Source organism: Opisthocomus hoazin, chromosome 9, assembly GCF_030867145.1.
Source record: "Opisthocomus hoazin isolate bOpiHoa1 chromosome 9, bOpiHoa1.hap1, whole genome shotgun sequence".
NCBI classification, from domain to species: Eukaryota; Metazoa; Chordata; class Aves; order Opisthocomiformes; family Opisthocomidae; genus Opisthocomus; species Opisthocomus hoazin.
Window position 1 is genome coordinate 21,262,842 of NC_134422.1, and position 26,576 is coordinate 21,289,417.

The 26,576-nt window shown below is 42.0% G+C and overlaps 1 protein-coding gene across 4 annotated transcripts in view; it reads right to left on the reverse strand.

Annotated features, from left to right (window-relative positions):
• Positions 1-26,576, reverse strand: part of COBLL1 (cordon-bleu WH2 repeat protein like 1) — a 95,179-nt gene that overhangs the window by 46,843 nt on the left and 21,760 nt on the right. For 2 of the 4 annotated variants that reach the window (XM_075431049.1, XM_075431048.1), the window contains exon 1: positions 3,146-3,416. The exons of the other annotated variants lie outside the window; for them this stretch is intronic. The gene's annotated coding sequence lies outside the window, so the exon portion shown is untranslated. Of the gene's footprint in view, positions 1-3,145; positions 3,417-26,576 lie in introns of those variants that run through there. 4 annotated transcript variants of the gene reach the window in all.

Consider the following 26,576-nt stretch of genomic DNA (forward strand, 5'->3'; position numbering starts at 1 on the left):
AACTATTTCATAAGATTAAGATGGTACTAGAAATGAGGCACTGAGCAAATAGCTCTCCCAATACAAAAATGTGTTGTGGAACTGACAGACCAACTGACATGCCAGTAGTAATGGTACAGGTGATAAGATTATTAATAAAGTGATCTTTGAGGATTATCCCTGGGTTTACTCAGTGAGGTTCCAGCAAACAACAAGTCATCTGCACATGTTCTCTTCGTTACGCCTATGTTCAGATGACTGCTCCAATAAAAGCAAAAATTGTAAAATACCTGCATTTCCACTCTCTTTCCATAAAGAAATTGGATCAAGAAAATGAGGCATCCCTGGAATTCAGACATGTTTTCAAAGGTCTTCCTAGAGGAAAGTTTGTCCTAGTCAATGGGATGTGTGGAATCTCCCCAGCTAGCCTCATAGCGCTGAAGAAAAGATTTTTTTTAAAAAAAAGTCTTATCCTAGAGAGAAATAAATCACAGGACTGGGACGGTAACCATGACAATAAGGCTAAAGCTTAACAGAATCTTCAGATGTCTGGTTCACACTAAAAGCGAGAAAGCAGCAAATGAATCCTCCAGTTCCCTCCAGACCATTTGGAACAGACACTTGCCCGTCTGATTGTCTGTCCCCATGGCAGTGGCGGTCTTGAAAACAGAAGAGACTGTATTCGAGCCATAATTCACGCAATGTTTTCTCTTATTACAAGGAAAAAGGGGCGATTCAGAGGCAATGTAAACACAAATCTCCATGGTAGGGGCATGTTTACAATTGTGCCCCTCTGCATTAAAGGGGCACCAACTCTAGTATATGCTTATGTAACATAATTAAGCCAAGCACAAATTTAAAACTTTTCTAGAATATTGATTTATTCATTACCCTTCAAAGCTAAATCATAACTATTATTACAATGACCTTTTCAAGCTCACTTAAAACATACAAAAGACTACCCAACTCCTGAGCACAGCCAGCCACTGACTTAGTGTTGTTTTACACTATTCAGCAAAACACAGTTAGCTCCTCTCTAGGCGTAAGAATTGCCTCGCTGTTAGGAAGACAGCCAAGAGCTCAGAATCCTAGCAGGCAACAGAGGATAAAAAATACTTGATTCTATAAATTAGCATAAAGTTTATTATTATTACTGAGGAATTAAGGAAATGTGTTCTGATGCAAAAGTGCCTTTACAACACATTCAGCTGTGCTAAAAAAAGTAAAAGTATTTTGTTTTTCTCAAAAAAAAAAACAAAAACAAACCAACCACCAAACAAACAAAGAGATGTAGTGGAAAATTTGTTCCAAAGACGTTACTTGTAAGGAGGTTAAGAACTTGGACTTCTGAAGTAAATAGGGCTAACACAAAATACAAACACAAACTTTGGCATGTCCATTTGCAACATACCTCCGCAGTAAACAGACACATATCTATTTGCAACCTTCTCACAAAGTATCAAATGCAAAAAGTAACCCAGATTTACTAAAAGAAAGTACAACAAACTTGAATGACACTCCGAGCTATTAAAACTTCATATGACTCGCTTAGCCTCTATTATATTTACAGTTATGAAAACAGCCTGACAGAAAGGAGAGCAGGGAAGAGAAAGCAGTAAATCTGTAACAGTAATTGAGTAATATATAACTGGCTGAATAAACAGGAAAAGAAAACAAAGAGCAGCTTGAACTGAAAGGGGGAGCTTAACCTTTGATACACTAATAAATCTAATGAATGCCTAAAACTCAAGCAAATGTATTTTACCTCCACTAGGAACAAACCCTCAAATCTTTTTTCGAGAACTACCATAAAAAGATGCTCATACGGATGTTTTTCTCCCATGACCAGCACGAAAAGTTCAATTAATGGCTCTCAAATAGAGCAAAATCTGAATCTGCCCTTCTGGCTGTTATCTCCTAATCATGAAAGCAGGTATAACACCACTGTCTTTTCAAAGCCTGCAGATGAAACACCGAGCTCTGCTCATGGCTCTTTCAGCTGCTATTCTGAACATCAATAGAGGTAAGAGTTGTCAATTTATCTGAGCTTTGCTGCTGCCACTTTTCTCTCCTGTTCAAAATCATGTTTTAGAAGTAACACTGGAGGCAGGCACTAGACGGATTTAGAGGCTGGGAAAGACAAGGAAGAGAAAAGCAGAGCCACTCAGTATCACAGCAGCCAGGGAAGGGGCTAATACAGACCCTTCTCTTTTTCCTCACATAACCACATGCCTCAAATATAGGTATGTGGGTGTAGGTGTGGGTGGGTAACAGATAAAGTAATGCAGAACAGCAGCTAGGAAGCTCTGCAGTAACCACAGGGAAGGCAAACTTTACTCCCCCTTCCTTTCAACTGCTATGAAAGGTTGGGTTCAACTGTGACAGTCCCATTTCCCAGTTGAAAGTTCAGCTACAGGAATAATAATTGAGCCAAGCACAGCGATGCAACTTTGGAAAGCACTGCAGTGAATTTCTTTTTTTTATGCAGTTGTGTGGAACAGAACAAGCCTTCTCCCTTGTGGAGCTCTTCAGCCACTGGGAGCCTTCTCTTAGCAGTTATATCCATTAGCTACCTAAGTCTGGTAGAACTTCAGAATGTTTTGTATATTTGCATAACCAAGAAATAAGAGGGTTTAGTAGTTTGGAGAACAGACATGATATTAAGAATTTGAAGAGAATGGGAAGTAGGCAAAGTTTCCTACCCTGAGCAAGAAGCGTAAAAACCAATAAACAAGAAAGATAGCTACACAGATGCTATGGGACACACAAAGAACAGACCGAGAGTTCCGACGCAGACAACCACATCAGCAAACAAGGCATCCTAGTTCATTACAGGAAAGAAATGACAGAAAAAAAAGTTAAGTTCAGGCTAAGAAATTGTATTAAAACAAGCGTTTTCTTTACTAGATTGCAATAGCAATCTTGGCAGTTAATACCCTGAAAGTTAGGATGTAATAAAGAGGTTTCTCCCAAAGTATGAACAACACAGCTTTAGTTCCACAAACTGAGGCACCGAGCACCCTGGGCCAACACTCCTTGCAAAATGAAGAAATGCTTTGAGTACCTACCTGCCACCAGACTCTTCTGTTCATCTTTCACAGTTTCTTCCTCAACACTCGCTCCCCCCCGCGTCCTCCTCAGAAAGCAAAGTGGGAAACCCTCTTACCTTCAGGAAAAGCATCGCATTTAGCTACCTCCTCCAACGTCAGTGCTGCTGCTGAAGCCCAAGCCTGACCTCCTCTGCACTGTGTGAGGGGATATGGGTGGTACAAGGCACAGCCAGAAGTCCTGTCCCAGCTCTCTTCCTGGCATAAGCCCGACCAGCAGCTTTCAGAGCCACCTTCGCTGCCGCTGAGAGTGGACGCTCCCTCCCCTTTGCCCTGCTTTAACTTAAACTCCCTTGTTGGTTGGCAATTCGGGGCCCCAAATGAATGCTGTTATTTCCTTCCCCAAACTCACCCCTGTCTACATACAAGAGGTGTCATGAGCCCGTTTCTCCACTTTCTTCTGCACACTTGAAATCCCACAGATTCATTTTTTTACTGGATTCTTGCAACAGGCAAGGAAGGAAGACGACATTTCTTCAAAGAAATCTGTCTCCCTGCACGATGGTGGTAACACCAAAGCTATTCTGGATGACCCATTACTACCATTAGAAAGCCTCTGCTCTTTCTGAAAAAGGGCACAGGACTTCAGCATTAATGATAAAGTAGGAAAAAATTCTTTAGGAAAGGGAGAAGCATACTTCTTCCGAACATTTATAACTATTACTAGCAGCAGCTGCCTGCTCTGGGGAATACAGAGAAACTTTCCTATACAACTATGCTGATGAGTAATTTGCTGTAACTACTACACTTCACTCTTGTATTCACCCCCTGATCCTTTTGAACTGTCACGATCACAAGTTTACACCCAGTATTCTTCACTGCTAAGTTTTTAACATATTAACTTATGATTCAGTGCCAGAAGCATACTGACTTTTACAAGTTCAACTGAACAAGATTTCTTAAACTCTTTCTTTGTTGCTTTAAGCAAAGTGCATCTTGGCATTGTGCACTTACCTAGGCATTTAGCCTATTTAGGTACTACAAAATTGTTTTAACGCTCTCCGTGTGTCCTGGGTTTGGCCAGGACAGGGTTAATTTTCACCGGACTCCAGGAAGGGGCACAGCGGGGGGGGGGGGGGGCTGACCCCACCTCGCCAAACAGAGCCCGGTATTCCATACCATGTGACGTCACACTGTGTTCCGGTGGGGGGGGGGCGGCGCGGCGGGAACGCTCTCGCGGCTCGGGAGCGTGCTGCGCCGGTGCGGTCCGAGAGAGCGGGTCTGTTTTTGTCGTGTTTTCTCCTTATCTGTATCGTTGTTGTTCCTGTTTCCCTCTGTTTGCTGTTCTGTTAAACTGCCCTTATCCTGACCCACCAGTTTTCTGCCTGTTTCTTTTCCTTCTCCTCCGCACGCAGGCGGGGGGAGGGGCGGCCGCGTGGTGCTTTTGTTGCCGGCGGCAGCCGAAACCAAAACATTAATTTGGCGCCCAAGCGTGGGGCGGGGATAACGGCAGGGCTGAGCAGTGGGTGTTAAAACTGCTTTCTTAGATTTTTGTTAAAATTTTGTTATAGGCATTTTGCTGTGTTAGTTAAACAGTCGCCGGTAAAAATGTTTCTGTCTTTCATCAGATGGTTGTGGTTTTTGAATCCGTACTTGCTGTACTTGTTCCCTGTGGTGCTATTCATCGTCACGGGGAAAAGGATCAGGATTATGATTTTACTGTACTGTACGATATCGACTTATGACATGATAACGTCAATGTGCATGAAATTAGTCTTGTATTTGCATGCGGCTCTGCGGTCATTTCCATACCTCGGATCCTATGTCTTAGAATTTGTGAATAATCAAACCCAGTCTGTGGGGAAAACCGAAGGGGATACCTTCCCCCACTCTTTCGACGCCCCTTTCTCCCTCAGGCTGGTCCTGACTGCTTTTGAGAATTTCGAGTACCCGTGGGATGCTCAGGCCAGCACTCTCCTTTTCTTCTGCCTCCTGAATGGGTTGCAGGTTTTGTTTAGGGTTAAGCAAGTAGTTAAGCACATCGTGCAGAGACCTGCCCCGGGGCCGGATAGCTGTGAGTGGCTGGGTGTGTGGGACAGCATGGGCAAGTACCTAGGACAGTGGACACCCCCGATGTTTTTTAAACTCACTCCTGAACACGTGCAGGATTCGGACAAACTAGTAAAACATCTGCAAAAAGTGTGCTGCCACCCTGGGAACTCCAGAGAGACACAGATCACTGCTGGGGTCTGGCCCACGCCTACCGAGCCCTGTTCAACACTGTTCAGTGCCTTAAAGGGGAAAGGGGGGGAAACGAAGCAGCAGGCACTGCGGCTGGCGCTGCCCCCCCAGCCGGCCCTGCAGCCCCTCCAGCCCAGCAGGCAGTCACAGCCCCCCCGACCGGCACCACGGCTGCCGCTGCCACAGCTGCAGGGTCTGCCTCGGTTTCCCCGGTGGGCACAGCAGCTGCTCCAGCCCCAGTTCCAGCTGCAGGCATCGCGGCTGAGCCCAATGACCAACCTGTGCCAGTAGCAGTTGCCCCTGTAAAACTAAAGAAAGACGCAAAGAGAGCGGATCGCTCCAGGAGGGATGACGATGAGCCAGGGTCATCACGGGAGATAGAGACAAAGATCATCACCCGGTCCCTGTCCCTGGGGGAGCTGCGAGATGTGCGGAAAGACTTCAGCCGCCACCCAGGAGAGCACATTGTCACCTGGCTGCTGCGGTGCTGGGATAATGGGGCCAGCAGCTTGGAATTAGAGGGCAAGGAAGCCAAGCAGCTGGGATCCCTGGCCAGGGACGGGGGCATTGACAAGGCCATTGGGAAAAAGGAACAAGTCCTCAGCCTCTGGAGAAGACTTCTGTCAGGCGTGAGGGAGAGATACCCCTTCAGTGAAGATTTTGTATGCTATCCTGGCAAGTGGACCAATATGGAAAGGGGTATTCAGTACTTGAGGGAATTAGCTGTGCGGGAGCTGGTTTACTGTGACACAGACGATGAGCAGGTACCCACAGACCCAGATGAACTCCAGTGCTCACAATCCATGTGGAGGAAGTTTGTGCGGAGCGCACCCTCCTCACATGCCAACTCATTGGCAGTTGTAAACTGGAAAGGTAAAGACGCACCAACAGTGGATGAGGTGGCTGTCAGACTCCGGCAATATGAGGAAAGTCTCTCTTCCTCCCTTGTCTCAGCTGTGAATAAATTGTCCCAGAAGTTCCAGCAATTCAAAGACAATATGTCCTACTCCCCACCTGTGCGGGCCCGCATCTCAGCTATTAGGGGCAAGCGTTTCTCTGCTCAGGAGAGAGAGTACAGAGCCTACACACCATGGGGCACCCTGTGGTTTTACCTGCGTGATCACGGAGAGGACATGAGGAAGTGGGATGGAAAACCCACCTCAAGTCTAGAGGCACGAGTACGTGAGTTGTGAGGTAAAACAATCACAAAAGGGGATTCTGTTAGGAAAAATGCCGCTCCAGTTTCCAAAAGCCAGCTCTCCAGACCAGGTAGACAGTTTGACCTTGATTCCGATCCTCTGGAGAGGACCTCCAAGTCATTTTTACAGCAAGTGAGCAGCAAATTCTCTGACGAGGATTAGAGGGGCCCTGCCTCCAGCCAGGTGGAGGAAAGGGACAACCATGTTTATTGGACGGTGTGGATTCGGTGGCCTGGCACATCAGATCCACAAGAGTATCAAGCTCTAGTGGACACTGGTGTACAGTGTACTTTAATGCCATCAGAGTTCAAAGGGTCAGAGTCCATTTGCATTTCGGGAGTGACAGGGGGGTCCCAAGAGCTGAGTGTACTGGAGCCTGAAGTGAGCCTCACTGGGCAGGACTGGCAGAAGCACCCCATTGTAACTGGCCCCGAGGCTCCGTGCATCCTTGGGATAGACTATCTTAGGAGAGGCTATTTCAAGGACCCAAAGGGGTATCGGTGGGCTTTTGGCATAGCTGCTGTGGAGACGGAAGAAATTAAACAGCTGTCCATCTTGCCTGGTCTCTCGGAGGATCCTTCTGTTGTGGGGTTGCTGAGGGTTGAAGAACAACAGGTGCCAATTGCGACCACAACGGTGCACGGGCGACAGTATCGTACCAACCGAGACTCCCTTCTCCCCATTCATCAGCTGATCCACCAGCTGGAGAGTCAAGGAGTGATCACCAAAACTCGCTCACCCTTTAATAGTCCCATATGGCCAGTGAGAAAATCTACTGGAGAGTGGAGACTGACAATAGACTACCGTGGCCTGAATGAAGTCACACCACCGCTGAGTGCTGCCGTGCCAGACATGCTAGAACTTCAATACCAGTTGGAGTCAAAGGCAGCCAAGTGGTATGCTACAATTGACATCGCTAATGCATTCTTCTCCATCCCTTTGGCAGCAGAGTGCAGGCCACAGTTTGCTTTCACCTGGAGGGGCATCCAGTACACCTGGAATCGACTGCCCCAGGGGTGGAAACACAGTCCCACCATTTGCCATGGACTAATCCAGACTGCACTGGAAAAAGGTGAAGCCCCAGAACATCTGCAGTACATCGACGACATCATTGTATGGGGTGACACCGCGGAGGAAGTTTTTGAGAAAGGGGAGAAAATAGTTTAGATCCTTCTGAAAGCCGGTTTCGCCATTAAGCGAAGTAAAGTCAAGGGACCTGCTCAAGAGATCCAGTTTTTGGGAATAAAATGGCAGGATGGGCGCCGTCAAATCCCAATGGATGTCATCAACAAAATAGCAGCTATGTCTCCACCAACCAGCAAAAAGGAAGCACAGGCCTTCCTGGGTGTTGCAGGTTTTTGGAGGATGTACATCCCAAATTACAGCCAGATTGTAAGCCCTCTGTACCACGTGACCCGGAAGAAGACTGATTTCGAATGGGGCCCTGAGCAACGACAGGCATTTGAACAGATTAAACGGGAGATAGTTCATGCCGTAGCCCTTGGTCCAGTCCGGTCAGGGCAAGATGTTAAAAACGTGCTCTACACCGCAGCCGGGGAGAATGGCCCAACCTGGAGTCTCTGGCAGAAAGCACCAGGGGAGACTCGAGGTCGACCCCTGGGGTTCTGGAGCCGGGGATACAAAGGATCCGAGGCCCGCTATACTCCCACTGAAAAAGAGATTCTGGCAGCATATGAAGGCGTTCGAGCTGCTTCAGAAGTGGTCGGCACTGAAGCACAGCTCCTCCTAGCACCACGATTGCCGGTCCTGGGCTGGATGTTCAAAGAAAGAGTCCCCTCTACGCATCATGCCACCGATGCTACGTGGAGTAAGTGGGTCGCTCTGATCACCCAGCGCGCCCGAATGGGAAACCCCAGTCGCCCAGGAATTCTGGAGGTAATAATGGACTGGCCAGAAGGCAAAGATTTTGGAGCATCGCCAGAGGAGGAGGTGACACGTGCTGAAGAGGCCCCACTGTATAACCAGCTGCCAGAAGATAAGAAACAGTATGCCCTGTTCACGGATGGGTCCTGTCGCATTGTGGGGAAGCAGCGGAGGTGGAAGGCTGCTGTATGGAGCCCTACACGACAAGTCGCGGAAACTGCCGAGGGAGAAGGTGAGTCCAGCCAGTTTGCAGAGGTGAAAGCCATCCAGCTGGCTTTAGACATTGCCAGTCGAGAGAAGTGGCCAGTGCTCTATCTTTACACCGACTCTTGGATGGTGGCCAATGCCTTGTGGGGGTGGCTGCAGCAATGGAAGAAGAACAACTGGCAGCGCAGAGGCAAACCTATCTGGGCTGCCCCATTGTGGCAAGATATTGCTGCCCGGCTAGAGCAGTTGGCTGTAAAAGTCCGTCACGTGGACGCCCACGTCCCTAAGAGTCGGGCCACTGAAGAACATCAAAACAACCACCAGGTAGATCAGGCTGCTAAGATTGAAGTGGCTCAGGTGGATCTGGACTGGCAACATAAGGGTGAACTGTTTATAGCTCCGTGGGCCCATGACACCTCGGGCCACCAAGGAAGAGACGCGACATACCGATGGGCTCGTGACCGAGGGGTGGACTTGACCATGGACACCATCGCACAGGTTATCCATGAATGTGAGACACACGCTGCAATCAAGCAAGCCAAGCGGGTAAAGCCTCAGTGGTATGGAGGACGATGGCTAAGATACAAATATGGGGAGGCTTGGCAGATTGACTACATCACACTGCCACAAACCCGCCAAGGCAAGCGCTATGTGCTCACAATGGTGGAGGCCACCACCGGATGGCTGGAAACCTACCCTGTGCCCCATGCCACTGCCCCGAATACCATCCTGGGCCTGGAAAAACAAGTCCTGTGGTGACATGGCACTCCCGAAAGAATCGAGTCGGACAACGGGACTCACTTTCACAACAGCCTCACAGACACCTGGGCCAAAGAACACGGTATCGAGTGGGTGTATCACATCCCCTACCATGCACCAGCCTCTGGAAAGATCGAATGTTACAATGGGCTGCTAAAAACCACTTTGAGGGCAATGGGGGGTGGGACTTTCAAAAATTGGGATACCCATTTAGCAAAGGCCACCTGGTTGGTTAACAGCAGAGGGTCCACCAACTGGGCTGGTCCTGCCCAGTCAAAACCTCAGCGCCCAGTAGAAGGGGATAAAGTCCCTGTAGTGCACATGCGGAACATGTTAGGGAAGACGGTTTGGGTTAGTCCTGCCTCGGGCAAAGGCAAGCCCGTCCGCGGGATCGCTTTTGCTCAAGGACCTGGGTGTACCTGGTGGGTAACGCAGAAGGATGGCGAAGTCCGATGTGTACCTCATGGGGATTTAATTTTGGGTGAGAATAGTCCATAAATAAGTTGTATAAAGTTAATTGTTAAATAACCCTGTCACTGTCTGTTATCACTGTTATAATTGTTCTATTTTGTACCAGTAGTAGCATAGTAAAAATTCTCCAGATTAAAGAAGGATGGACTTTTTCGATGAAAACCTAGCAGAGCACAGTGATGATGGAACTGGACCTGGTTTTCAACAACTGGCATCCAGCAACTTCATCAAGATCAACATCTCCTGCAGACTGTGGGCACGGGCCGCACCAGATACATCAGCCGTGAGCTCCGGATGCAGCAAGCGACCGCCCATCACCACACATCACCTCCCCTGCCACGGAAGACCATTACGACAGATGGAGCCCGAAGTCATGGATTAAATGAACTCAACGGACACTTTAGAGTGATGATCCATAGACTAAGGGAATGATATCTGGAGACAGGAGAAGTGGTGGTGATCAACTGGACAATGGGGGACCTGGGCATGACGTAGATGGTATGGAATAAGGGGTGGATAATGTCCTGGGTTTGGCCAGGACAGGGTTAATTTTCACCGGACTCCAGGAAGGGGCACAGCCGGGGGGGGGGTGGGGGCTGACCCCACCTGGCCAAACAGAGCCCGGTATTCCATACCATGTGACATCACGCTGGGTTCTGGCGTGAACTCTCTCACGACTCGGGAGCGTGCGGCGCCGGTGCGGTCCGAGAGAGCGGGTCTGTTTTTGTTGTGTTTTCTCCTTATTTGTATCGTTGTTGTTCCTGTTTTCCCTCTGTTTGCTGTTCTGTTAAACTGCCCTTATCCCGACCCACCAGTTTTCTGCCTCTTTCTTTTCCTTCTCCTCCGCACGCCGGTGGGGGGAGGGGCGGCCGCGTGGCGCTTTTGTTGCCGGCGGCAGCCGAAACCAAAACACCATGATAAATGAAAGTGTTATATAATATTCAAGGAATACACAGAATACACAGAAAGGACTCAGCCATATTAAACACTCAAGGTATTGACTTTTACAAGTTACTACAAAGAACAAGTTGTTTTTTTCAAATGAAGTTTTAGATCAAAATCAGATGAAAGATAATTCAAGTCAGAAAAGCCTTACAGTCTGCATGAAATAACAACATTCCTCATTTAAAATAATCTCAGTAACCTCATTTGAGCTTCTGGGCCCCAATCATCAACTGAAAATATGGAACAGCTTCTATACCCAGAAATGCACCACTGAAACTTCAGCAGTCCGTCCACATGGATAGATTTATAGACCTTTACACACCCTCATCTTTGAGCCAGAAACAGGATTAAAGAAAAAGCTTTTGTACCTTGGACTGGAAGAATTACATACTTTCTCTGAAAACAGGACAACAGACATTAATTCTTCTTTCTTTCTACAGACCCATGTTTGAGTTCTGGCAATCTATATACTGACCTACACCCAAATTCTGCCTTCCCTCGGAAAGCAATGACTTAAATGCTGCTGCACATAAACAATTATTGGTAAATATTTTTCCTCACAGCAGGTGTTCAGACAAGTTCAACCAAACAAGCAAGGAAGTGCTGTATAAACACCAACATTTGCTTCCTTAGTCTTGCAAAGTATGTGTTACTTTACATCCACAAACACTTCCAGGATTCCCATTTACACCAACCAGAACAGTTCTGTGGGTCAAAGCTTTATCCATGCATAGCAAACAAAATTATTGTTAGCATGACACTCCCCAGTATGATAATAAAGTATTACTTTGAAGCCATTCTGCTGATCATCTAAACAAGGAGAGGGAAGAAGAACAGCTAAAACTGATTAAAGTACTTTTCTGCTTACCTACAAGATAACACAGGTTTTTCTTCTCCATTAAAAACAAATAAATATTTTTCAATATCGTATGTAGGTATAAGGGACGGAGCGTGTGTATGCATGGCCAGCTTAGCGCTGGTCCCTGCCACTGCTGGTGACACCAGTAAGCCTACCTATTTATAATCCCACCACCTGACCAAGCAGCCTACAGAGTACATCTAGAGATTTGTATAGCCATTAATCCTGACACATCTACTTCAGCCAATTCAAAACAGAGCATTAAGTAGCTTTGTTATGTCTTCTGTGGCTTTATACCATAAAAAGAATCCAACCCTGCTTGCTGCACCCCTTTTATTTTTGCAAGACAACTTTAATGGGAAGTTTTAGGATTGGGACTCTTCCTTCCCTCCATGCTTTCTAGTCTTCCCTATTTCACTGTCTGTAAGATACCCGACTGAACAGTTCAGGTGAGCAAATTTTAGTGATCATTGGAATATTTAGGCAGCAGAGGCAGATACCCATTTACATCCAGTTGATTTGATCATCAGTACTGCCTACAAAAATTACTGAAGCTTAAGATCTTGACAAATCAATTTCACAAACCAAAGTACAGTATTTATGCTATTAGGAAAACAAAAAACAACTTTGCAGTGTCTGAAGTAGGGTAATTTATAGAAGTTTGACTTCATTGTCAATTAAAAACAGAAGCTGCCTAAAAGCAATTTTCAATTCAGTTACCTCTTTCCAAAGTCCAACCTAACACCTACAGCCATGTGAGGGCTGCTTACAATTAAGTGCCCAGAGAATGGGAAGGAATGCAGTTGTCCTGGTTTCAGCTGGGATAGAGTTAGTTTTCCTCCCAGTAGCTGCTGTGTTTGGGATTTAGTACAAGAAGAATGTTGATGACACTGATGTTTTCAGTTGTTGCTAAGAAATCAAGGACTTTTTCCAGTTTCTCAAATTCAGCTAACGAGTAGCCGTGCAGGAGCTGGGCAGGAGCACAGCCAGACAGATAGCCCAAGATGGTCAATGGAAATATTCCATACCATGGACGTCGTGTTCAGTTTCTGAAAGGCGTTGGCCAGTTGGCAGGAATCTTTCTTTTCTCTCTTGTTTCCGGGAGTTTGAATCCTCTCTTGCCTGGGAATTTGAACTTCTTCTGGAAGTTCGGTCTTTCGGGGGAGTTTTGCGAAACTTGCAAAATTAACAAGTTTGGCATTCCGTGATCGCTGCTTGGGGACTGGCTGCTAATCAGTCGTCGGGTGGTGAGAAAAATTATATTGTATATAGTTTGTTTTGCATATTCATTATTATCATTATTAGTAGTAGTATTAGTATTGCCTTTGTTGCCATCTTAAACTGTCTTTATCTCAACCCACAAGCTTTCCCTTGTGTTCATTTCTCCTCCCCATCCCACTGGGGGAGACAGGGAGGGCTGAGCAAATGGCTGTCGGGTCCTAGTTGCCGGCTGCCCAGTTAAACCACAACAGCAGTCAACAAACTCTTTTGGGCAAGCCCTATCATCAACAGCAACATCCTGCAGGTTCCTATCATTGGTAAACGTTGCTTCTAGATCTGCATCAGGCCCCGCAGTGTTTTGAAGTGGCTTGTGCACCACTTCAGTGAGAGGGTAACATCTGAGTGCATGTGTGCTGAGTGAACATCACTGACAATTCCTTATCTAGCCTCTCTCACCTGAGAAGTCCTGTCACCAGCATCCATCCCCCATTACGTCAGAAAAAACAGAAATCCAAGTCAGTTTTATGTAACGTGTGTAAGGTCGAATGAAACAAAGTTAAATCAATTGTTAATTGTGTTCCAAGTCAAGTGCACTCTGTAATCAAACTTCAAGAGTTAACAATATGAAGAACAGAAACCCTTGAAGCAACTTTAATTGCTTGAAAAGCTGGGTACAGCAATAACACAGACACAGCCAAACCTGCAGGACTAGACTGCTAGTAGTAAAAGTTTCAGTGCATACAGAGTATCAACGTTGTCTAAAATGCCAACACATTCCCTATGGCTAATATGTCCTACACAGAACAAAACATTTGGGAATTCTACTTGGAGGCATTAATTACTACCCGGGTCTAAGGGCTGTAGCTAGAAATACTCAGTCAATATTCACTATAAACAAAATATCTGATTTTTTTTCAGTCCTATTGGTATCTTGCAGTACTAAATTTTACATACTGTTTATCTACTTAGCAATTCCCTTCTTATGTGAAAGCCATATTAAGCAGTAAATTTATCACCGTTTAAAAATCACGTGGTTTCCATTCAGGGAGTCCCCAGTGGAATTTAGTACTATCAACCATGATAAGCAAATGCCCAACATTCCAGATAACCTGAGAGAGAAGAAAGGAAAAGTTTTTCATTTCTATAAGTATGTGCCTGGCTATTTCCCCTGCATCTCACAGAGCTTACTTTTACTTTTTCCTCCCACCAGTATCACTCAGCATAGGCTACCAGTATTTTATTTTTTTTTGTAAGTTCCTAGAACGCTTGTGCAAGGTAAAGTGTTGAGAATTTTAAAAGACAGGGTGGGAGGAGACCTAACACAAGGTATTGGGGGGGGGAGGGGGAATCTAAGGGAATGGAATTTAAATGTTTTGTTAGAATTTTCAAATGCTTCTCATTTTTCCATAAAGCATCTACTGAAACTACACATCTTGGCATTGCTGTATTAGCAAACATTGCCTAAAAAGGAAGCATCAACTGACTAGTATCAGCAGCAAAAGGGAATGAATGTGAATGGATCATAAACATGGAATGTATTTTATTTCTCGTATGTATGTTTTAAAAGAAGTAAACAATCTAATTTTTCTAAATACAATGACATTATAGTGCTTTCTAAACACTTTCTAAAGAGATCCCTGTCTAGGTCACAGTTTTAGTACAGATGTTTCATGCTCTTTAATCCACAGAATTGCTTCCAAGACCAAAAGGATATGAAGACTTGTGTATACTACTGGGAGCAGTAAAACAAAAGCCCCAGTACTCATTTTTAGATCTTTAATACCTTCAGATTCACTTGTCTGTGATTACCCAGAGCATTAAGTATTTCTGCATTGGGGAAAAGAAAAAAACAACCACTCCAAAAACCCAGCAGGCTGTTAGAACTCAACGGATGTATACCAATTATCTGCATATGGAAAAGTTCATCAGAATTTTTTAAAAATCCCCAACAGCGACATATCTGTGAAGCCGAGAGCTCTTTGAACCTATTGTCTCTATTGTTATAAACAAAAGGCTGTTTTTTAAAACTATCTGATATTTCATCTAACGCTGAAATAGTAATGATTATTTTTTTAAAATAATATCCATGAGAAACTAAAGTCTGAAAGCAGCAAGAATAGCAGGAAACCTGGATTACTAGGCTAAGAACAGGCATTCTTCCAGATTAAATTCCTGCTTTATTAAATACTCTATTTCTTCAGTTGCTTTGTACCTACTGAGATGACATCTCATCTGTGAAGGATCAACACAGTCAAGTCTCCAAGGAAAGGCAAATAGTTTTGTTCTATCAAAAAGAACTGGAGAAGAGAGCATAGACAAGAGGCTTCCAAACAGCTTGGAAGCAGACCAAGAACTTGTTTTTCTTATGCAAGTCACACATCAACAAGGGAAGTTGATTATAGATTGCGTAACAACTCAACATTAAGGGGGACTTAATTATTTTTCTATTATTAACATTTCGTTTAAGGATTTTACACAGCATAATTAGACATTTCTATTGCATGTTCTCTTTTCACTTACTTGTATCAGTCAGGATGCAACAAATTGGTACATGTACAAATGGTAAACGTATGAACATGAGAGCAGAGAGACCACATCATTATGTCCCTTATATGAAAGCCATATCACACCTTTGATCACCCCCTGTCAATCCTCTCCGAACCTTTTCCAGTTCCACTATATCCTCTTGGAGATGACAGAGACCAGAACCATGCACCGTATCGTTATTATAATTTTATACAGTGGCATCATCATGTTTTCTCTTTTCTTCTCTGTGCTTTACTAATGCACATGGCCAACTGATGTGTATTATCTAAAGTGAATTTACTCTCCTTTTATTGTCCATTTGTTTGTAAAATCCTTCAGCAAGTCTTCAAAGTCACGTCTCCTCCAATTACTACAAACAGCAACTCTTCTACTGTCACCAAATTGCCCCCTCACTATCCAGCCACTTTTCTGGATTATTAATACGCTGAACTAAGAGATCCAGCACAGATCCCTGTGGAACTCCAAGATGACGTCCCTTCACGTTCATAGTAGATGATTTCCCATACCTCTGTTCTTATTTTGGGACAAATTATTTAGCCATGCAAGATCTACAATCTTCTGCTACATTTGCTTAGTTTTCTGAAAAGGCTTTAGGTTAAAGACTAGCAGGAGCCTTTTAAAAGACCAAAAAGATTGCATCAGCTGGCTTTTCCTCATCTATTTGGTCAGCATAGCACTTAAATTCTTTTTATGTTTTTACAGCACTAAGACATTACATTGTAGATATACTGCAATATCGAAGAGTTCCTCATTTTATTCTAACTGTGCTTACTACATCACAGTCTGCAGAGAAACACGTTTTGTTCACTTATACTTTGTCTTGAATACTAAGGTAGTACTTCAGAGCCCCCACCAAAGCTGTGCTAGTTGCTGGGCAAGTTCAGGACAAGCAGAGAGCACCTACCCAGGAAACTTCTGGGGACAAAAGGCCAAGCCCATACTTTGGACTGCCTCTCCACAGCATGACTTCCCTGAAACTGCTGCATGACCCTTCCATCTCTCTATCTCAATGGCAACTTTTATCTTCATTTTCACATTCTAGAACACTCACCCCCTCAGCACAAAAGGTACTATGCAAACATTGGTACATTTTATGACTTGAGTCATATTTCATGTCAGCTGCTAAGGATCTGCCTCACTATCCCACAGTTGTTTTAGTATTTTCTTCTGTGCCAATTCTCTTCCCAACAACAATTTTTTTAACTTTATCCATGGGATCACCACCTTCTTCTCACCTAAGACTCTACCTGCATTACACCTACCAACATCTGACAATTAGGAATCCATAATATATTCTTGGTAAGTGCATGGTAATACATTACAACTTCCCTTCTTTTAAGGTCAAGGAGAGCCACAAGTCAAGGGACTTGGGAAAGTTTGTGTGGATTAAGCTCTATTGAGGAATACAAGGGTTAAGGTAAAAGAAGGAGCAAAAGCCCCAGCATCTGATGAGAGCAAAATGCTTCAATTCATGCTCACTAGTCAGAGAAAGAGAGAATACTAATAGATGTTATCCAGAAGTTTTTATTTACTTAAAACCATAAAGAACTGTAAATTGCAAGACAATCCTCAACTTCTGAGTTTGATGATTCAGACATGTTTTAGAGATTACAACACTGAAATTGAGAGGTTATTAATTGCCCAGAAATTACCATTTTGGAAAGTCAGCACCTCTTCCTCCCCAAATATTGAAGTTACAATATAGAAATTGTAAACTAAACAAAATACATCATTTGAGGAGTAAATGACACATTAGCACTAGTGATTGCCACAAATAAAATATAAGAAATAAGATACAACTGGGGTTGTAAATTGAGGGATTTTTTTCCTAATATTTTTCATGTCAACTTGATATGGCTAGGTAACAGATGGTATGTTTTTCCTGCTTTGACACGATTTAAAAACAAGCTACAGATGGCTATAATGAAATCCTCATTAACACACTTACATTTTCACAGTTTAGTATAGCAATAGTGAAACTTTCAGGTCTGGAATTTCCTGTTGATTAATTAGTGGTTAGGTTAATAGCCTGAGGAAGTGCAGAACCCAAAAAGTTTCCTTATTGTTTAATCGTATAATCACTATATTCATATTTCTGGGAAAGCTCTCAAGACAGATTTAATGTCACAGTAAAGCTACCTTTATAACCCTCCCTCTATGAAACAACTGTATTATTTTATTTAGCACAATGTGTAGGCAGGAAAGCCATGAACAGGCTTAATCCAGCTGCCTCTGGGAATTTTCAGCTTGTTTGTTAGAGATACTGACTTACACTTAGAGAATTTTTCAAATACACATTACACCAAACACTCTACAGAAAAAGAAGAATCAACAACTCTTGGTCTATTGCTACAATGTTACCATAAGATCATTGATTAATGCTTAAATAATTTCTTTTTTTTTTAAATCCCAGTATATAACCCTCCACAAAAGCTTGAAATATGACATATGTTTAGCAAAACACCAAGATATCACTAAATCTGGGATCTAGAAAGAGAAAAAAAAAATCACCACGAATCTTGTGCTCAGGTTATTTCCATAAATGAAGCTGTTGCTGTAATACAAACAGGCATAACGCTAGCTATAACTTAAACAATATGACTAAAATAGTAGTGAAGGATGTGGTAGTCACAGCTAAAAGCTCTCTGAGGTTTAATAATCCACACACCAGTCACTAACTGATGACAGTGCGCCTTCATTACTGTGTTACTTACGCTACAAAATGAAAGCTGCAGTGATGAGCCATACCCACGCTCCAGTCATGCCTTCCCTGGGAGGTACAGGCGTATCACCAGACAACCGATACCTGCGCGGGTGCTACAGCACAAGAAAACTGGTAATTTGGCAGAACCAGCTCCCATAATATTATTGAATGTTGTTGGTGGTTTTGGTTTTCTTTTAACTGCCATCACCACAAATCTACAGTGAGAAAAATGCAGCACTCTCGTACAAGCAGTAACATCCTGAGTTACCGGGCAAAGACCAATGGAAACGACCATACCGCTCTTTGAAGTGCTAGCGGCTCAAAAGCGGATTGCTACTGCCAAGCCACCATGAAAGGGGCGTAATGTGGAAAACCTGACTTGTGACTGAAGTTACGTTGTTAAAAAGAGACAGCATCCAACTACTTCAAAGTTGTAATGCAAAAAATATCTTTTAAGCCCCCAAACTCAATTATGATAGACAACTGCAGAGAAAGAGAATTTGGATTTTCTAACAAGCACCTTATTATTTAACAAACGCATTATTATTATGATTGTTCTGTAAGACTCTGGAGCCCTCCCATTTCTGCACAATTTATTTAGATAATACTGTTTCAGTTCTCCTTTATGTTATCTTCCTTAACCAGCCGAAGCTGGAGCCACACACAACAAAGATCTTCTGGAACACTAAATGTCACTATGGGATTCAACAATCAAATGTAATCAGAAACAAAGAAATTAAAAAAACCCACCGTGTTTTTGGAGATCTGAGAATTATAGCTCCAAACAGACTTACTGTACTTCCTTAAATCACTCACAGAGGCCTCGAAAGTTAATCAAAAAATGACAGACAAAACAAAGCTCCCACAGTGATTTTCTTCTGGAAAATCCCATGCTTTAATTCAGAAACTTTGGGATCCAGTTTCACATACAAGTTTTCATAATCATATCCATTCCTTGACAGGAAAGTCTGTACTTCGATGGATCTTTTTATGGCACTGTTGCTGTAAGGAATTTTGAGGTAGCTTTAATAAAAAGTTGAACAAGTTTCTTGCTCTGAATGTTTACATGTAGTATAATGCTGTTTTTAAAAACCTGGACCTCTGGTCAAGTTTAGTAACATTCACTCTTCCCCTCCCAAAACAGAAAGTTAAAAATAATTGCAATGTTTCAATGCTAAACAGTTTGTGAAGCAATGACACCTTGTGTTTGCTTCATCTAGCACTCACTCCCTCAGTTCTTCAGAACTGCATATCTGGTGGTGCTGTCTTAGTCTTTGGAGTTCCTGTGCTTGTCAGACAATAAATTACAAAGAAAAACAAAAAAAAAAGAAAACAAAAAAAGAACAAAAGCAAATGTTATACTACAGTTATCAACTTTGTCGTGCTAGTTTCAGGTACCTCCTCTAAGTGAAGTAAGCATAACACTGTGGAAAAACTGTACAGTTAATGGCATTGGGATCAATACTAAAATTTGTAATGAAAAGCCGTCCCCTTTTTAATGATGACATCAAACAATTCAGATCAGAGTTTGTTTTACAGGAACAGAAACAGATTTACAGGAGGGCCTCATTCCAAAGGGGTAAAAAGCCACTTGGGGAGCAAAAAAACCCCAGCTGCAAAGATGGCATGTGGGAAGGATCATGCCTCAAGTTCCCTGCTACCCACAAGACAGGAATGAGGAAGAAAAATAGAGTCTTCTTTCTTATTTAATATGCACACAAACAAGCTCCTTAATTCAGATAAGCATGTATCTTTGGAATCAGTATCACGGACAACTAACCTGGGAGCGTACCATAGCAACTTCTGGAAGGGGCAGCTAGTTATGCCTGGGGAATCTCTTAAGCATTCAAAACAATAAAGCTCAAATCAACAAAGCCGGAAAAAAAAAGAAAATATGCCTTCCAAAATACAGACTTCACCTTAGATATAGCAGAGACAGTATGGTACCAATAACAAGACTGTTTAAAATACCTCCAAGAAGATCAAACGTAACAGATTCGCACTCTGAAACTGCTATTTGCACCATTATGATTTAAATTTTTAAAAAAAGGCTCAAGTTTGATTTTGTCTCCCTCAAACCATAATTCTAAAGTAATATTCAGAAGTGCAAGTGCTCCAGTCATACTCCATCTCTATTATACATTATAGTATCAGGAAATCTACTTTTTTATTTTGTTTTTAGAAAACCTACAGTATTATCCTAGAAAAATGCTCCTGCCTTGAACATTGGGGTGGTGGGAGGGGGGGGTGAGTAGGAGGTGAGTATTTCACATTGGCAAAAATTGACAGAATTCATATTTCTTCCTCCACTTTTCTAATATTTTGCTGAAACGCCCACTTGCATGCAGGAAACCTCCCTGCACTACCTCAGCAGTAGCTCATAGGCTCATTGAAACTGCTACTAGATAAACCAGATATTCCAGAAACTAGGTACAACACCCTATATTGCATGGCTGCACAGCTCATCAGACAGTGCTGTACCACTTGTGCAGACTGTCTCCTCGGCACAATAGTACAAAACAGATGCTTAACAAAATTTTGTACGTTAAAACGTCCCAAGTTCTTATTAGGTCTTCATAAAGCAGGACTGTCGGCTTGATTTTTCTACCTACTCAGGTAAGATTAAAAAAAAAAAAAAAGATAAGTATTCAAACACTTCTTTTTGTGAGGAGTACAAATACTGAACTCCTGTCAAATGAAAAAGCTTACAAAGAACAACATGAATGAAAGCAGGAGGAAAGAAGAAAAGCAAAGAGTACAGTTAGATGAAGCTGAGTTCTGCTGGACAAAACAACCAACCCAACAAAAAAAAAAAAAAAAACACAAAAAACAGAGAGAGAAGAAGAAAAATATTTACTCATCCAGTAAGAGGCCTTTTACATCATAGTAAGTTCACAAGTGTTTCTAGGTGTATTGTCTTGATGTGCTGCTGAAAACAATTACACTACTGTAGAGTGATATACCAGCCACAGAACATTCAGTCTGCTTACCTGATATTCTCCACTCTTAAACTTAAGCCAAGTTTTTACGATTCAGTGTTTTACTTTAGCCCTGTAAACTTTGCAAGCATTCAACAGAAAGGCAAACAGTTATGGTAGGTAGCTATTTCTGGCAAATTTTTTTCTATCAAACATCAAACAGCTCAAGTTAGACACAGCATATCACAGAACTGAAGGAACAGCACATATAAACACTGGTTTGTTGTGGTGGTGGTTTTTTTTTCTTGTGGACTGTTACTACAACTAAAAAGCATCTTTTCATAAAGGTTCCTAAAGACAGAAAGTTTTATAGATGAGCTCATGTGACAATTTTTAAAATTTTATTTTAAAGAAAAATATTTTTTTTAAAAAGTACTTATTACAAAGACAGGGAAAGGCATACAGCATGGTCATGAAGGCCACTTTCACAACAGCTAGCACAGATTTTCTTTCCCAGTAAATTAAAGTTGCATCACAGACACCAACAGGCTTTTATTCACAATGCTGAAGTTTTACCACAACCTGAATCACAATGTATATAAGTTTTTAAATGTATTTTCTTAAAATAAAACTGCAGCCTTTTTGTGATCTAGGGTATGAAGTGAAACATTTTGCTAGCCAAAATTTCTCATACAGGAAGGACTCAAGCCAGGACCTGCGGTGCACAAGAATGTACATGCAGGTGTACATTTCAATATTCTGTTTTAAGAAGATTAATCAGAATTGACCACGACTTTCATTTGAGTCATTTGAAAATCATCCTCTGAATAAAACCCAGGATCTAAAGTACAATGAAGCTGTTCCTTACATTGCAATTTATAGCAGCCTGAAGAGATTCCGCAATAACTACCTTAAATCCCAGACTCTTCAGTTTACACAACCCCAATACTGCAGAAGCCTAAGGTGGGGTAGGAAAGAGCAAACCAGCTTCCTAAGTAAAGATGAGTAATCAAAGGTTTCCAAAAGGATGTATTTAACTGCAAGTATTAAACTACTCAAAACAGTTTTATGAAAATAAAGTACAATCTTTTAACTGTTTCTTTTTCAGACTTTTGTTCATCATTTTGCTTACACACACACTGCATTTATTTTAAACAGAATTAAAAAAAAAAACGCTATACTTCTTTTCAAAGAATGGAAATCCTTCTGCCAACACTGGAACAAGAAAACTCTGCATCTTTAATTCTCACTATTTTAGACTTTCCAGCTCCACATAACAAATAGTACAACCCCCAGGTACAGACTGTAGTATCAGATGTTTCTGCTGCTGGCTTTAAGATTCCGCAAGAACCCAGGCCCCACATTCACATGCCTCTACTTACAGTTTACAAGCAAGATATGTGAATTCCGAAAAAGAAACATGCTTTCTAGAAAAGGCCAGGTATAACTTCTATAATTAGGACACAAATGTGAACATAAGCACCTGCTTATCAGAGAAAGCCTATACACATTAAATATACAGCTGGATACTTACCACGCTCTCACATTTTACGTTTCTATTACAGAAAAATACAAAGCCCTTAATGAAGATGCCGAAGCCCAGAGGTGTCTGAGTAACACATGCCAAGGCTTTGCAAGCCCAGACTCAATTTGTCCCCTTAGTCACTCGTCCTGCCTCCGCACAGGGTGAGTAGCTCTGGGGCAGGCCCCAAGCCCTCTGTGAAAGTGAGGAAACCAAGGCAGAGCGATCGGGCCAACAGCACAGCAACACAAGCATGGAAAGTTCATTTCATTAAAACAAATAACTACTTCTGTAGGAAGAAAATACTGAAAGCATGTTAAAAGCATTACAATAAAAACGCTTACAACATTAAAAGCACCAATTTTAAATACTCAAAAATGTGGCCAAACTCTCTCCTTGGACTAGATGAGTACACTGGGGTCAGCCCAGGAGCTGCTGCTCATGCTCCCACTCTAAGTGGGGATGTTCGTGCTGCCACTCAGACAGAAGGGGCAAGAGACTCCACTCTGCTCCCTGCCAGAATGGCAGGAAGAAAACACAGACAGGTAAAACCCTGCCTTTTGTCCAGAGATGTTAATAAGACTAAGCTGGCTGAGGGGAAGAAAACAGGTTCTGCTCTCCGAGGCAGGCCAGGCAGGTGAAGTGCTGAAAAGTTCCTTGCTATACGCTTACTTGGGGCGAAATATCCTCAACACTGCATTACCTCCCATAGGTGAAATTCAGAGTCTTAAATCTGCAGGTACTTACCCCATCAAGATTTGAGCGACTCTGTAAAATGGAGCGTGGCAAAGCACAACATATCTGTCAAAGCATAACGCTGCTGTTAAGAACATAACCTCTCTGACATCCTTCTATTAAAGTTAACATAATGCAGATGTCTTGAATGCCAAATAATATCAGCTAGCTCCAGAAGAATTGCTGTGTCGACCCAGAAAACCTAATTTTAAAATTAAACCATCTTCCTAGAAAACTGACTACCTGGAAATAAATGACATGCATACGCAGCATTGCTGGAGCAGATGAAACCAATTAACATGCTCCTTCAAGTCACCGCTGTGAATTGACACATTTTTTTGCTCTCCAGCTCCAGTGTGATCTTTCACTTTCAATGACCAAACCAGCCACTGCTTAGTGATTTGATGCGGTAGGTGAATGAATCAGTATCACCGAGAAATCCTGGTTCTGGTTCTCCACCTAAGCAGGTTTCAGCAGAGAGAAATAAAGCTGCCCCACAGAAGTCGGGCAAAGAATTGTGCTGTACTGTCCTGGTTAGACCAGGTCTTCGGCCAAGAATACAGACATTTCAGAAGTTCACAAGTAATCTTCCCGTTGGGGACGAGGCACCAGGAACTGGTTAGTTTAAGAGAAGCCATGAAAAAAAAAGCCACAGGGTGGCACTGCAGGTAGGCTCAATTTTGCAGCTTCTTACTCTTCCAGATAAATCAGAGTGTATCTAATTCCATCTGTATAAAACAGGAGACTGATTCACTGGTTTTTCTTCAAACATTGTGTTGTCCAACAACAAATATCCCTAGAATATAAATCTTAAAAGAGGTACTCCAGTGTAGAGATATCAGGGTATTTTATAAATTCATTAAATGGTATTTAAGAGCATAATAACAGAATGCTACTGTAAAGATACTCTAAGGATTGATACTTATTTTGGGTTTGTTTGTTCATTTTGAAATAATTTAAGAAATAATTTCATAAAGCATGTACATTTTCATACAAAAGCTAAAGAATTTTCTTCATATCATGACTTTTTATCAGTACGGAGACTGCAAAATCTCCAAACAGTTCTCTCTTCTTCTGAAAGTATTAACTTCTGAGAAACTGAATGAAAGTCTGTGAAAAGGTCTTAGTTCTGCATTCAACACTATCATATCCTTTTAAAACGTTTTCCTTTTCATGTATAAAAGAATCATACATCATTTCATCCAAAATAAAAGACTTAGTACAGCAATATTTCAAAGCTAGACTTTGAATTTAATCTGCTTTATCGGCTGCTTCTCCCCCACATCTCAAATCCCTGGCATTTGAGTTAAAAGGCAAAACATTTGCAAGAAAAGCTATTTCTGTTCATTTAGTGAAGTAACCAGTTTTCAAAGGAGATTTGGAGGTCATCCAGGATTGCAACAGTTACTTTCCACTTTATAAACCAAAATATTCCTTCAAAGTATAAACCTGATCATTTCAGTTTGAAAGTATGACCAGCAACAGTCGTCTTTGTCAATGTTTCTAGTAATAAATGAAAACAAGCAAAAAGTTGTGTTTTAGTTCAGTTGCATCATATTATAAACTGGAACATCAGTTCACCTGCCATCATTTATCTTACTCCACAAGTCAAGAATTCTGAAAAATAGAAAGTTTTATTCCCTCAGAGAGATGTTCAAAAGTGGACTGGTAATTGTTTCAACTGCCAAGTAACTATAAGCCATTCTTTCTGCTACAAGATTGCTCCTTCTATTTCTTAAACTGTTCGTACATGAAGATTACTTTGCTATTAGATAACATGACATTAATATACTGGCAGAGAAATATGCCAACAGAGCAGTGACTTTAACATGTGATAAGGCAGATGATTATGTAACAGTATTGACCTCCAAAGCTATACAAATTTGTTTTGAGCATATTATTTACCTGTTTTGCTGACTGCTATACTAAAGCACTCAACAGTCTAATAAACAGTTTCAGAACATATGCCTGACAAATACTAAATTAACAAGTTAGTGACCTGGTAAAATAAATTTATTTTGGTACCAAAACTTCAGTGCCTGGAATCAGTATTTATTAAAAATCATATATATTTGCTAGAAAAGTATTTAAGACACCACCCCCCCCCCCAAATCCCGACCAACCAAAAATACAACACAAAGGGAAATGCTTATTACTGATTATTTAGCTATTATTATTTCCTCTGCTCGGACATGGAAAACAAGGGCTTCTGCTGAAGTGATTGCCTGTAGACACTGAGCAACTATACTTAGAACACTTCACACAAAAACTTCCCAGTTCATCAATTACACAAACTATAACATTGTTTAGATATAACACAGCAAGGTCATGTGCTGATGCAACTAACAGGAGTAAGGTCCATTAATTCTAAATAAAATAAACTATTTAAGTTAAAAACAGACACATTAGATGCAATCTAATAGTGCTTCACATGGGTTTTCTGGCCACCCCTATTGCCACCTCTACCATTATTACTAGAAAGCTAAACAGAACTGGACAAATTCAGCAAGCAGGTACTTTGCTCATCAAGGCCTTACCCTTAGAAGTACGGCCTCTGAGAAATCTATGTACAATGCGATATATGGAGCAAGTAACTAGCATGTCTTCTGTTTGAGTTCTGTTTTCTTCTGCTTTTTCATTTCCTTACTTAAGGCAGAGAACTGTTCATAGTTCATTTGTTCATATTTTACACAGGATTGGAATAACGCCTCAAGATGGCACTAGGAACACTATGCAATTAAATTGCTAATTTTGCTAATCATAATTTCAAAACTAGCCAATGCATTAAGCTTCCACAGTTGGTCATTAGTAACTTGAACAGCACTTGGTCGACGATATGGTATTACAGAATTTTTCAACTCTTATAGATAAGAGGTTACACACACACATCCTGACCAAAAAAGAAAAAAAACAAACCCCCCCCCAATACTAAAATTTTAACTCACAAAAATCAAATACCAAAGAAAGGATTCTGCCAATCCTAGTCCTGTCTCCCCCACTGTAGAATAACAACTAAAAAACCCACAAAATCAAGTATCCAAGAACTTCAGATCTATTTATTTATGCAGATGACTAAGAAGTTCCCTTCATTTTTCAAATATTCTAGAACAGAAGTATTTGTTCTAGAACGTAAAGAACTGAAATTAAACAGTTGCACGGCTTTTTTCACTGCAACGCAAAACCTTTATGTCCAATTCTTCACAACTGCAGTATCACACAATTTACACTCTTCCTCAAAAGTGCAATCAATATGTAGGCCAAATTTCTACACAACACGTAGGAATCTACATATAAGAAAACAAATTTTAAAAAGCAAAACCACCCCCTCACACACACAA